The sequence below is a fragment of the Sceloporus occidentalis genome, unplaced genomic scaffold (genome assembly GCF_023333645.1).
Source record: "Sceloporus occidentalis isolate IW3139 unplaced genomic scaffold, rSceOcc1.0.p SCAF_10, whole genome shotgun sequence".
Classification (NCBI taxonomy): Eukaryota; Metazoa; Chordata; class Lepidosauria; order Squamata; family Phrynosomatidae; genus Sceloporus; species Sceloporus occidentalis.
In genome coordinates this window covers 16,591,711-16,605,251 of record NW_028316990.1, presented here as the reverse complement: position 1 = coordinate 16,605,251, position 13,541 = coordinate 16,591,711, and positions in this window count along the sequence as shown.

Sequence of the window (13,541 nt, the reverse complement as noted above, 5' to 3'; positions counted from 1 at the left end):
AAAATGTGCAAATGTAAAATTTAATGGGAAGAAGATCACAGGCTTTAGAAAAGCCCTGACATAAGAAGCCAAACAGATTACCAGTGATGTAGTCTCTTTTTCCCCGCCTGTGTGAATGTAAATAAATACAGATAAATTAAATTACCTTAGTGCCTCATTTTCATTTTTCTAAATGTTCAGTTTTCTGAAACCTTTCTGATCAAAACGAAGAAGACAAGTAAGCCTGTTTCCCACCCAGACCAAGTGCTAACCTCAATCTTTGTATAAGTGTCATAGCATAACTGTTCAATATTAAAGCAGGTACTTAACACATTTAGGATTGACTGAAAGTGTTTGGGAAGGATAAAAGCTTAGCAGACTGATTCAGGAAAGATCATATTTTATCTGAGCCAATTTCTATAGCTTGACATTCCATGATTTACTTCTAAGCCATTAAAAATGTTTAGCAAACCTTTCTCTTTGTGGTTTGCCTGATTTTCTACATATTATTATTATTATTATTATTATTATTATTATTATTATTATTATTGGTATTTATACCCCACCCTTCAGCCCTAAAGGCTATCATATGCTATTACTTGTTTCTTGGGGAAGATGCTCCTCTTCCATCCTTAATAAAAACAGAAGCAAGTACTTCATACATTATCTATGATAAACCCAAATGTTCTTAGTGTCTTCTTTGGGGAAATACTCTTGTTGTTGCTGCTGCTGTTGTGCGTCTTCAAATAGTTTCTAACTTATGATAGCTCTAAAGGGAACACTGCTGAACATGGATTCAAATCCTGGTCTCCAGAATCACAGTCCATGTTCAAACAGTCCAGTGCTCAAACCATGCTGACTCTGCTCTGCCTCTAAAAATCAACCTACACTATCCACTGTATTTATACATGTCCAAATATCTCTGATCTTCTTATATGAGGAAATTATATAGCAACATACAGCAATACTTGTAATGGAAGACTGCTTATTATGTACAGCCTCCCTATATATAGTAATGGGGGGGAGGGTGTTCCAGTGATTAAGTTTTAAATGAGAAAATTCACCTTAACAGAGAATGGGAGACAGAAACAAAGATGCTACCATTTGTGCTCTGAATAATGAGTCACCCTTCTCTTTTTCCATCTGAAATCAATTGTTACAGGGCTGCAGCAAACACTGCCTCATCTGTACCTATATATAATTTTTCCAAAGGATGCTCTAGAGAGCACATAGATCAATATGAATTCATTTTTCCTGGTAATGGAAAAATATTTGAAATATTCAGTTATCAGAAACCATGGAGAAAACCAAGAGACAAGATATTTCTGCAACTCTCAAAACTCCAGGACACATGTACATCTGTAGGTGAATGTTGATCTTTGAACAGCATGCTAAATCATGAATGGCTGACCATAACATATGACACAGCTGTACAGTTTCTTTCAAGAGCTAATGTGTGTAGTGCTTACAGTGAGTTGAAGTCCCAGAAGTCAAACCTCTCCTTTCAACACCATGTGCATAGTCAGCCATTCCCTTACAGTATCTTTTTGACCATGTGCATTACTCTAGGCGTCACTGATAGAACTGGTGAGAATACCACCTGTGCCTCTAAAGTCTTCATTTTCCTGCCCAAGGCTTCCTACTCCAGGGTTCAAAGGTGTTCTTTGTAGTGCTATTGCTGCCCACATGAATGATAAGAAAGTGGTATTATTCTTGTGTTCTTGACAAGATTTGTCAACTTGTCAGTGCTATCCATGTTCCCTGATGGGTGGAATAGTATCCACACATAGCTGCAGTGTGTTGACCTTCGCTTCCAAGAGAGCCACCAGTTTGCTGCAATTGTAGTGAGTGAGGTTGTCTGACAAGAAGGCAAACACTGCAAGTGCTTGGCAACAGAGAATGACAGATCCTTCCTCTTCCATCCCTGCAGGGTTTTTTCCCTACTCTTTTCACACTGTAATGATTCTTAGTAGAATGACAGTTCACCGGAGACTGAGCTCCAAAGACTGAGGCAGCAGTTACATAGAGATCGTGGCTGCTAGCTCTCCCTCCACGAAATATATCAGTGATTCAGCAGATGCCCTACCCATGTAGATCATGTGTTCAGTAAGAGGACACAGCCTAAACAAACAAACAAACAAACAAACAAACAAAGCACCCTCCCCATAACCCTTCAATAATTAATCAAAGAGTTATCATTGACTCTTGACCCAAAACAAAGCATGCCTTCTGCTCCTCAGAGACAATATTGACCATCAATGGTCAGAAGAACCAGAAACCTGAAGTGGCCTGTAGAGGTTATCCTTGAATGTGGGAAACAAGTTTTGGATGCTTCTAAACGATATAAGAACATGCATTAAAAAAAGGAAAAGAAAAAGAACAAACTGCTTAATAGAGGGTTTCTTGGAAGCAACTGAAATTGACAAAGGATGTTGATAATTGAATAAGAAGTTATTAAATAAAGTTTAATGTAATTTAGCTTAATGCAATTGAGATTTAATTGGTAACGTTAAAAAAATCACATAAATTTTAGTGGAGGAACTGAAACATTGTCTGCTGATTCTGCCGAAGACTGATATTGAAAAAACCCTGAAGTACCAAAAGAGAATATTTGTCTAAGGGAACATATTAATAATAACAAGCCAAATAGCACTTTAAAAAAAACCCCAACAAGCTGCCTTCATATATTGTGAGATACATATTTGTTTATTTTTGTTCTTATTTCTTGCTTTGAATGAATTATTTTAAAATGCCTTGTGTAAGTAATACAGTGGAACCTTATTATACGCGAGGGATCTGTTCCCTATGCTCAAAGCTGCCTATAAAAAGGCAGCGTATGCGGAGGCTCCACTGTACTTAGTAAGAGAATTGGTGCATTTGGTGCTATTAGGTATTGTATGCAACACACAAAGCAAATTCCTGATCCCTTTAAAATAATGTATTTTGTTCTTTGTCCAGTTCTGAAAACTTCAGGACTTCAAGTATCCCAGGGCATGCAGTTCTCTAACTCTGCTGAGGATATCACAAATCTGCATATAAATAATTTGTTTAGGGAACCAATAACCAAAGACCTATATAGCCTAGAATTCTGTTTGCCATAACAGTGAACAAATTGTCAATAGGAAAATCATAAGCAGTGCAGCACCTCACTCAGCAAATGGTATTTCCAAGCATATCCTCTCTGCTACTCATGGCAATATATAACCCCCATGACCAGAAACCACTGAGATCTGTGTTCTCTGTGAGAATAAATCCCAGCTTTTACTCATGATATACAGTAAAGCAGCTACTGTGAAAATGCCAAGGCCGACCTTTGGCTCTGCAGAAGTTTTGGAAGTCAAAAATCCAGCAAGGCCAATAGTCAGGGATTTTATGAACTGAAGCCTCAAATACCTGGACAACTAACTCTTTTGTCTCTATGAAATTTGCCAAGAAAAATAGTAATGAGTGTATCTGGGCCATTCTTAGTTGTCTCAAGGTACATGATCCAAATGGCTGCTTATCCATACTCAAATATGAACAGTCAAGCAAAAAATATCCCCACGTTTCCTCAGCTTCCTTGAGAACTGTGGCTGTGAGAGTTACGAAGGACGGCTGTTTGTGGGATTCTTGGTGCACAAATAATTGCCGGTATCATCTTTTAAGCAAAATGATTCATCATAATTATCGCTTGACACGCATGCTTGACAAGAGCGATAAATTCTCATTTGAAAATGACCCCGTTGCTTGAAATGGAAAAGCAGAATAAAAAGAACTGTGTTTATGTTAAAACGCAGATAAATAATTTCCAGCCCATAGTGTTTGCACAGAATCTTGTGTATCTCTAAGGATTCATGTGAGGATGATGCATGATGCTTAGGGATGTAATTTATTTTTATTTATGTATTTATTTATTTTTATCCTGCCTTTCTCCCAAAAAGGGACCCATGGCGGTTCACAATATTTAAAACTTTGTGAGAATTCTTTGTTGAAATTATTCATTGCTACTTTCAAGAAGAAACTTTGCAAAGAATTTTTACAAACTTTGCAATTTTCTTCCCACTGTGAGAATGTCTTTGCAAAATATACAATTTCCAACATCTATTCACAATTCAAGCTATATTCTTAAAAATGAAGACTTTTTTGTTCAGAAAGCAGCATTTTCTGTGCAGGAAAAATGTCTACATGTGAATTTTGTGCAGAATAAGAATAAGATTCTCATTAATCCAGAAGTCTTCTGGACCCTCTTTGGGGGTTTCTCAACAGTCAAAAACCATTGTATGCTGTCTACACAACTCTTTTCAAATGCAATTACCAGAAACCAACATGTGCCAATCATTTCTAAACAACTTGAAAACTTCTGAAGGAGAAAGGAAAAAGGAAGTTTGACTTAAGATTCCACCATGACCTATAAACAATATGCAGCATTTACCGGAGGTTTATAAATGTAGATTGTTTTCAACAAATACTGTTTCTCAACTGCATGGTTTCTGGAACAGGAATGGCACTTACTTGCTCTCAATTATGAAACACAGATTAACTATTACATTGGTTTTATTAGTCAAAGCCTCAGGCTTCCAATATTTCTGCTTTTATCGTAATGGCCACCAGAAAGGCTTCATGTCATTGCAACAGACAATTATCTAGAAACAACAACGGGATGATGATCGTAAATAGGAATATATGAGGAATCTAATTCACTGAGGCTTTTTTTAAAAAATGATTTACCTAGTCTGTGATTCTTGGAATAAAGAAATATACAAAACCTGCATTTACACCACTACTCCTTTCCATGCTTATGATGTGATATTTAAAGAAGAAAATCTCAATTGAACTGCATGGAACAGACATGAAAATGGGCAAAATATTAGAGACTAGTCTGTAATTATTCAGAATGGTGGAGTCCAGAGACTATGGGAACTTACTTGTCAAATCTGCTTATCCTTACTTATAAGATTGTACCACAATTTTTCACCCTTTTCAATCTCTAGTTCATAAATTAATTCCACCTACTCCAGATAGGTTTGAAAATTGTTTCTTGGTAGACCTTTGATTGTCAGGCAGAACAATCCTATTTTCACATTATGATATGTCTAGTGATACAACCATTTTAGTGCTTTGCATGGGAGATTACACACCAAAGAACCTATCAATTGTCTTCTCTGTATGCTTTGTCCTATCTATGCACAGGATGGATTGGGAGATAGAGGGAGTGGGAGGTAGAGGATAGATAGATAGATAGATAGATAGATAGATAGATAGATAGATAGATAGATAGATAGGAGGAGATGGACAATCAAATGGTAAAAAAGTGGTAGGAAAACAACCCACAAAACTAGAGGGTCCTTGAAAATGCAAGGTGTGTGCTGGTGGCAATGCCCACATACAACAGAAACATGGGGGTAGTCAATTTATACAGAAAGAAATAGGGCTGGTCTGTCATGTCATAACACACTCCAATGTGTAAGAAAAACAGAGAACAAAGCAATAGCTGCTGGTGAAAACAAGGCAGCTCTATGACACTCTCTGTCTAAAACTTACTCAGTAGGCTGATGATCTGAAACCACTCATGAGCAAAATATTAAGTTCCTGATGGCTGTGGTTTGCATAAATCGGATGAGTACTGACTCAGTACCTCAAATCCCCAAAGAAAGTACTAAGACAGCCTAGTTCTTCTATGAACAATGTTGGCAATATGACAGAAGTCAGATTTTTGTAAGGGTCTGGTCGCAAATCAGTATTATTTTAAAGATAAACAAACAAACAGGTTTATGCATTGATATCTGCCTTCTAGACATTCATATTTGTAGGCTAGTTGTGTTGGTGGCAACTGCAAAATGGTGACTGCAATATGGGTGACTGTAAAATGGTAGGAGCCAGCATGGTTTAGTGGTTTGAGTGTTGGACCAGGGTTTGAATCCCTGCTCAGCCATGGAAACCCCAAATGGTTTTTGTTGTAACAATTTTTAATGTTGAGCTTTTGAAAGCAGCCACAGGAGGACTGCTCAGGTGGAGAAGAGGAGTGGTAAATGTCTCACTGTAGCAAGAGAATACTACAGTAGATTTCTTTTCATGATTAGTAAGGCTTTTGAGTCACTGCCACTCCAAGAAAGTGCTGCAGAGATGCTTAAATGTGGGTAAAGGTAAATCTTATTACTCTTTTTCCAGTGGTATTAATGATTTTTATTAATATATATAAAAAGGGCACATTACTTTGACAGTGACATGATGTGAGTGATATTGAAGTACAAAGCTAAGAATGATAATATGTAATAATTATTTTATTGATGTGCACGAAATGAATTATTCATGTCTTCAAAGTATCTGCGGATAATTCTAAGTACCTGCTTTTAAAGTATACGAGATCCACTGCAAATACATTAACAATTTTGATTGAACACCTGCTACCTTTTTTAATACCAGAGAGCAGGAACTAGGTCCCGTAAAACGGCTATTGCCAAACTGAAATTGACACAGGCTCAGGACGCATATGGAATATAGAATGTGGAAGCTTTGCTCTCTGACTGTAAGCTGAGCCAATCAGATTCCATTTACTTCATATGTAGGATTTCATCAATAGTATAGATATTTCTGGACAGTTCTTGAAAATCAGCTTCTGTGGGACAGATGGAGACTGGAACGGGGACTTCTGGTGGCATTGCGGCATTCTCACGGTGTTCCTCCATGCGGTAAAATATGTGATATCCCCATTTCCTTCCCTTCCACCCCTTCCATTCTACATTGGGCCCATTCTCCAAGGTCTGTGCGATAACCAAACCTTTTTTATTCATGGGTGGCTGAGATAATGACACTTTTGCTTTCTGACGGTTCAGTGTACACAAACTTTGTTTCATGGACAAAATTATTAAAATGTGGTTAAAATGTCAGTGGTTAAAAAATACATGTTAAATCTGTACCTTAGAATTCTACAGGTTCTTCTCCCAGTAAACATATATAATGTACACTCTAAATATTCTTGGAGGTTGAATGCTGTATCCATGTGTTATTTATTTTATGTGTACGTGAACACATACCTTTGAGCTCTTGGAATACTTTTTATTGTTTTATGCTGGCTGTGTGCCATAATACATTTGATTTGGTTTGAAAATATTGTATATTGTATACTCAGACTATGTGTATCAGGTTTATATAAAACATGAATGAATGCTGTGTTTAGGCTTAGGTCCCATCTCTAAGATATCACATTATGTATGTATATGCAAATACAGGTAGCTCATAAATCCCCCCTGCAAAAAAAATGCAAATCCAAACCATCTCTGGCTTCAATCATTTCAGATAAGGAAGACTCAACCTGTTTCAAATTGGTCACTCTGAAGTCTCTAAATTGTGAAGAAAGGTTCCTAGATAGTTTTCTAGATGGTTCCTCATAATGCGAGAGCCATAGTAATGGCTTTCTTCTTTGGACTGTTTCTCTTCATTCTAGGGAAGGGATGATAGAGTAGGCAGGAGTGATATGCTGCCCTTCTTCATACATTTAGTTTAACCCTGTTTGCAATAGGGCTATAGAAAAGTCTATGCTTTTTAATATAAAGCTTATGGAATACGGATAACATGGTACAGGCCATAGGCAGCCTATTGACTATGTGAGGCATAAACTAGCATCAAGTTTGAGTAAATCTGGCAGATTTCAGATAATCCCATTTCTGTTCTAAAGATTGGAAGAATGTATTTCTTTGAAAGCCATGTGAAGGATCATCTGTTTAATTTGTTTTGAGGCTTAGTCAAAGAAATGCTGAGTAGATGGTTCAGTGTTAATTGAAATTACTGATAGTAGAGGCACACAGTGGATACAGGATCAAGCTCTTAATTTAAAAAACACACTAATCATACATAGTTTGAAATCCTATTCTTGGGTGTACTTACTCAATCCTAAATGAAGCTAATCAGAGCTGTGCAGCGAATTGCATAAGTGCAGCAAATTATATTTTCAAATAAGAAATATTATAACTTCCTCATTTTATATATATTTTACCATTTTACATAAAAAAATCCAGGTTTTCATTATCATGAAAGCAAGTCAAAGCTTTCTCAAATATTTGATTGTCCGATGTTCATAAAATTTAGAGATAGATGATTTGCAAGAATGCAAAGGAGTGTCAGATATAGTAGAAGATAACTGACTACACAGCTGGATCTAAATCTCCTAGACCTATTTTCATGGATGTATTCACTTTGGTCATAAACTGAACAGTCAGATAATTGTCACAACATATACTAATAATATAAGTTTATGACAACTAAAGGGGGAAAAGTAGTCATTATCATTTTCTATAATTTTCTTCATTATTTCTTCTTATCTTCTTTGTTTTGTGAAATAACTGTGTTCCTGGTTAAAATCTATAATGACTTCTGCACAAACCTCTATTTCTTGCTGCATCTTTTATTTTCCTGTTGCACAAAATCTGTCCAGCTGCACTTTAGAATAATGCCCCAGAGCATCAGATTAGCAAGCAGGAGGTATTAGAAAGTGCCTCTTCCTCAGGCATAGTGGTTATCAGTGTGTCTCTCTATAGACACATTCAAACTATGCAGTATGGACAGCCACGAAGCAGATTATGGGGTCAGCCAGTGTCCAGCATGACACAGTCATAAAAATACATAGCTTCATCTTTGGAAAGTATTATACTCATCTGTCACATACAAGGGAGCTCTAAATCTCATGCAGAGCTATATGCAGGATGTCCTTTAGATATTTCTGACTTCATGTGATCTCTATCATCGTCTCTTGAACTCAACATGGTTTCCATTCACAGCATAGTCTACTCTCAATGCTCTCAGTGATTTTATGTTAAGTCCTAGACTCTATCCCCACCAACCTACCCTACACAGACATTTATTTTCTTCATTTAAGATACAGAATCCACAAAGAGCAAACTTTGACACGTCAGCTAAGAAATAGTAATTCAGAGGCTCTCACTAAGGGCTTGTCTACATGGGCCAAATAAAGCATTCTCATTCCATTTCCACAGTGAGCTGTCCCCATGATGCATTATACAACTGAGGTAAGATCCAGGACCTTCCAGCATCTCAGGGCTTTGATCCATAGAAAAAAGTGGTGATTTACTATGTAGTTCAGTGGAAAGCTCAGATATTAATGTGTGCGTGTGGACTTACCATACCATAACCATGGTGACATTGGTGCAAGGTCATGGGCAGGAAGATATTACATGGGTGGGACTGGTTGGTTCCATCAAGCCTAGTGTGTGTGTTGCCATGTTTTACGTTCAGTCATAAAATCAGTGGTGAGGAGATGGGCGGGATACATACCGCCATTTAGTACGTATAGAATACGTACTAGGGTTAGGAAGGGGCGGTGCTTCCGCACCCCCCTAACCCTAGTACGTATCCTATACATACAAGATGGCGGCGCCCCTTCCACATGGGCGCCACCATCTTTACGTATCGGACGCTGAGCGTCCGTACGCGTCGCGCCGCTTGTGACGTAGCGAGCGCGCCCCTGGCGCCTCGCTACATCGCAAACGCGACGGTAAAAGAAGCTCCATTTTGGAGCTTCTTTTTCGTTCCGCACGGGAGTCGGGCCGTCTGAAGGCTCCGGCTCCCCCGCGGACCTACTGGCGGCGGCGGCAGACCGCCGCAAAGCGGCGGTCTGTACCCCACCATAGATTGGTCTATCACTCCCTCTTTCTCACTCCTTGCCAGCGGGAGGGGAAAGTCATTGGAGTGTAGTGGAGTCTCCTTCCTTGGAGGTCTTTAAGCAGAGGCTGGATGGCCATCTGTCGGGGATGCTTTGATTGAGATTTCCTGAATGGCAGAATAGAGTTGGACTGAATGGCCCTTATGGTCTCTTCCAACTCTACGATTCTATGATTCTATGAAAGGATTTGTGGTGGATGAAGCAGTCAGATGAAGGGTGTATGTGGATACACTGATCTGATGAAGGGGTGAGAGGAGAAAGCCTAGGAACAGCAATTTAGGAAATGTCCTCCCTCCATCCCAACTTTCACTGCTGTGGCCTCTAGAGATAGAGAAGAACACACAGGCACACACATCATGCCTAAGCTCAGCAGCTCAAGAAAAACCTCCCTCTCAGCCTAAGCAGATGAACCAGGAAAGCACAGATTACAGTTGAGTAAATGTATATCAGATATAAAAGGAAATTGTGGGGATCTCGACTATTCTGCCAAAAGTTTGAAAATGTTAATCCTTTGAAATGGAGCTGATTCCCCCCCTCCCCCCAGCATATGTCCGATTATAACAGAATTCATCAGTAACCTTAAGTGAGATTTTATATATTCACTTTCATCAAAATGCAGTGATTCTCTCTCTCTGTTGCTTCAGACTAAGGAATTAAATCAATAATGGCACAAAACGAGTTTCAGGATGTTCTGAACGCATTTAGGATTTCTGACAGAATGAGAATGTCGAGGTCCATAAGGTTCCATGCAGAGAGTGGGTGTTGAAGTGAAAATTCTCACACGCATCCCAGGGAGGCAAACATATTGAAGTCAGTGGGCTGAATGATGGCGTTTCAATATGTGGAGGAGAAAACAGCAAAGCCAATGATGAGAGGGAGTTCCCCTTGGTCCATCTGACATAGAACTATGATGAAATGTATCAAAAGGGTTTTGTTCCATAATACATTTCTGTGAGATATATATATATATATCTTTGGTTTCTTATTCACCATGTGAAAAGAATACATCTCCTTGGCACTGTCTCTTCCATGATTTTGGAGAGCTGGCATTCCAGTGCCATCTTGCCACCGCACACCATCTCCCAGAATGATTCCAGTCTGAAGCACTGTGGAGGATACAAAATGGTGGCCAGGCTGCCAATAGAGCTGCTACATTTTCTCTTTAATAAAAAGGTGGGGTGATCACACAGCTACTGTTTTCCTAATGGTAAATCTACTGGATAATATTTTTTTTCAGATCTTGGGGAAATATGGCAGAAAGGTGTCGAAATGTCCTTGTGCCACAAATAAAGTGGAGAATTTCAAATGACCATTTGGATAGCATTTGAGGTATATCCCACACTGCCAGATTTGACTAGCAATTGGTTTTGTCTCCAGGTTGTAAGCACTAAGTCATCCCTTGGCCCCGTATTTTCTCATATGAAGGTTAATGTTTGTGATTGTAAGGTGGGCAAAATGGGAACAACACTCAGTCAGACTTGAGGCATCTAACCCCAGGATCAATTATTCCAGCTGATGGGTCTCAGCCAAACTACTTGGAAACATTTTGACCAGGGCTTAGCTGAGAATACTTACTTGTCCATCCAGAAGCCACCAAAGTGTGTGGATGTGCATGCTTTGGTGGGATTTAAGCAATGTTTTTTGTTTTCGTTTTTTCTGGTGAGAGAATTATATGAGTTTTAGGGAGCCAATGGGATTTGTTTTCCCAATTCTAACTGTCATCTGTGTGCATAGCGTCTTTTGGGAGCTTGGCAGACTTTCCCTCCCCATATGATGAAGTGCTGATTATAATTCCCTCCAAAAACACCTGGTATTTAATTTTTTTAAAAAGACTTGATGTGATTGCAAATCATGCTATTAATATAATGCATAATTAGATCTTTACAGAGGGTTTTTCTCAAGGCCACTTCTCCCACCACAGACATATAACCTAATGTTCTCAAATGTATTCAGAGCTGCACAAGAGAAGTATGCACAAGTCAGAAAATTCTTCCTTTTAAGGAGGCATTCTTCTATAGCAAGCCAATTAACATTCTTGACATTTAGTTCAGATTTAGCACAGTATAAAGAAAATATACAGAAAAGAATGGTGTTTATACCTTAGACACAATGTGCTCAGCTGTCATCATGTAATGCACACAGAAATTCTGCTTACTCCTTGAGGCGAAACCTAAAATGCATAATCTGCCTTTGTTGTTTTCCCCCTCCATTTCCAGCAAAGGGCTAAAATGGGCAACATCTTTATTATATGCAGAATTTCTTTTAATTATTAAAAGGATCTTGTGTGGATTTTTAGCCAAAATATCTCTTGCACAAATATCAGTTGTGAGACAATCCTTGCTCTAAGTCTTTAAAAAGGGAAAATATATGTAACAAAAATTCAGAAGTAAATATCAAATATAACAAATAAAAAATTCCAACAAGATAGGGAATTATCAGTGGGAGGATGAGAAAGTTTGATTCTGAGAATAATTGCATCTTTCCTGATGTTGTTGGACTCTAGTTCCCATCAGTCCCAGCCAGTATGCTTAATGATCAAGAGATGAGAGAGATGTCAGGCCTTGCTCACAATTTTTGCTCAGAGAAGAAGTCAGAGAAGAGAGGAAGCTTCATCCAGTGAGCTATTATTTCTAACTATAGGCCAGAGGTTGTGGCTTTACAAGACTCCCGAGACTCATAGGAAAGTCTTCCAAACTAGTGCTCAGTATTCCCATGTTGCAGGACTGGTAGGCAGACATCTATCTCACTAGCCCTATGATGTATGTATGACGTCTTTCTCATCCCTTGTCCATTGAATAAAGAGGGAGATTAAAAAACACAAAGAATTTCTGGGAAAGAATACAATTAACAACAAGTCCAGAGCTCCCAGCTCTCATAAGGTCTCCAAGGGTTTCTGGGATAATGCTCTCTTTTAGTGAGTTCCCCTAAGCATCTGCCACAGTGATCTAGGGTCATAAGAAATCCTCATAGTTGAAAAGAAAAAAAGCGGAGGGAGAGACAATGTTACTCATAGGTCTGCTATGGGTTACTGGGAGACTCTTAAAGTCCAGGGTCCTGCCTACCTGAATCCATAACATCTGAACTGAGAACAACAGCTACAACATGTTGACCAAATGCAGGACTATGGGCCCAAACAGACAGGCCAAAATAAAGCTGCTTCGGGTCACTTTGGAGTATGCTGTTTAAATGATGCATGTGTCCTAAGAGACTGGAAACTGTGCCAAAGCCATGTTTCAGTCCTAAGCACTGGAGCACAGCTTTGGTGCAGCTTCTGGACTCTTTAAGATGCATGTATCATTTAAACAGCATACCTCCAAAGTGACCCAAGGCAGCTTTATTTTGGCCTGTCTGTTCGGACCCTATGACTTACATCATCATCATCATCATCACACACACACCTTTCTCTTGTATGATTTTAACACCTTTTGCCTGATGAAGAAGCCAGTAGAGCTTTGAAAGCTTGCAACACATATATTGCGCATTTTGGTTGTCTCATTAAAGGTATCCCTGTTTTGTGGATTTTGGGGTACTATTGTATTGGCAAGACAGTAAGGGGTGTGCATGACAAGGTTTCATTTGCTTTCTGAAAGCCTTTCATGTTTAAAATGGCTATTCAGCCACAGCAGGCTGGTTTATGTGTAGATTTGCATAATAAAAAGAAGCCACTTTCCCTCCTGAAGATCTCATGAGGGATTTGGGTAAGAATTCATTCATGAAGTCCTCAGACCTTGTGAATAACAAAGAAGATGCACTGTGGTTATAATGAGGCAAGTCTAAAAGCTCATCAACAGCCTTCATATAATACATTCACTCACAATTGCCAACACAGCTGCTTGAGAAGTCTGCCAGGAAGAGATAGAAAGGAGTGGCATGCAGAAGCTACAAAATCATATATATGTAATGTGTG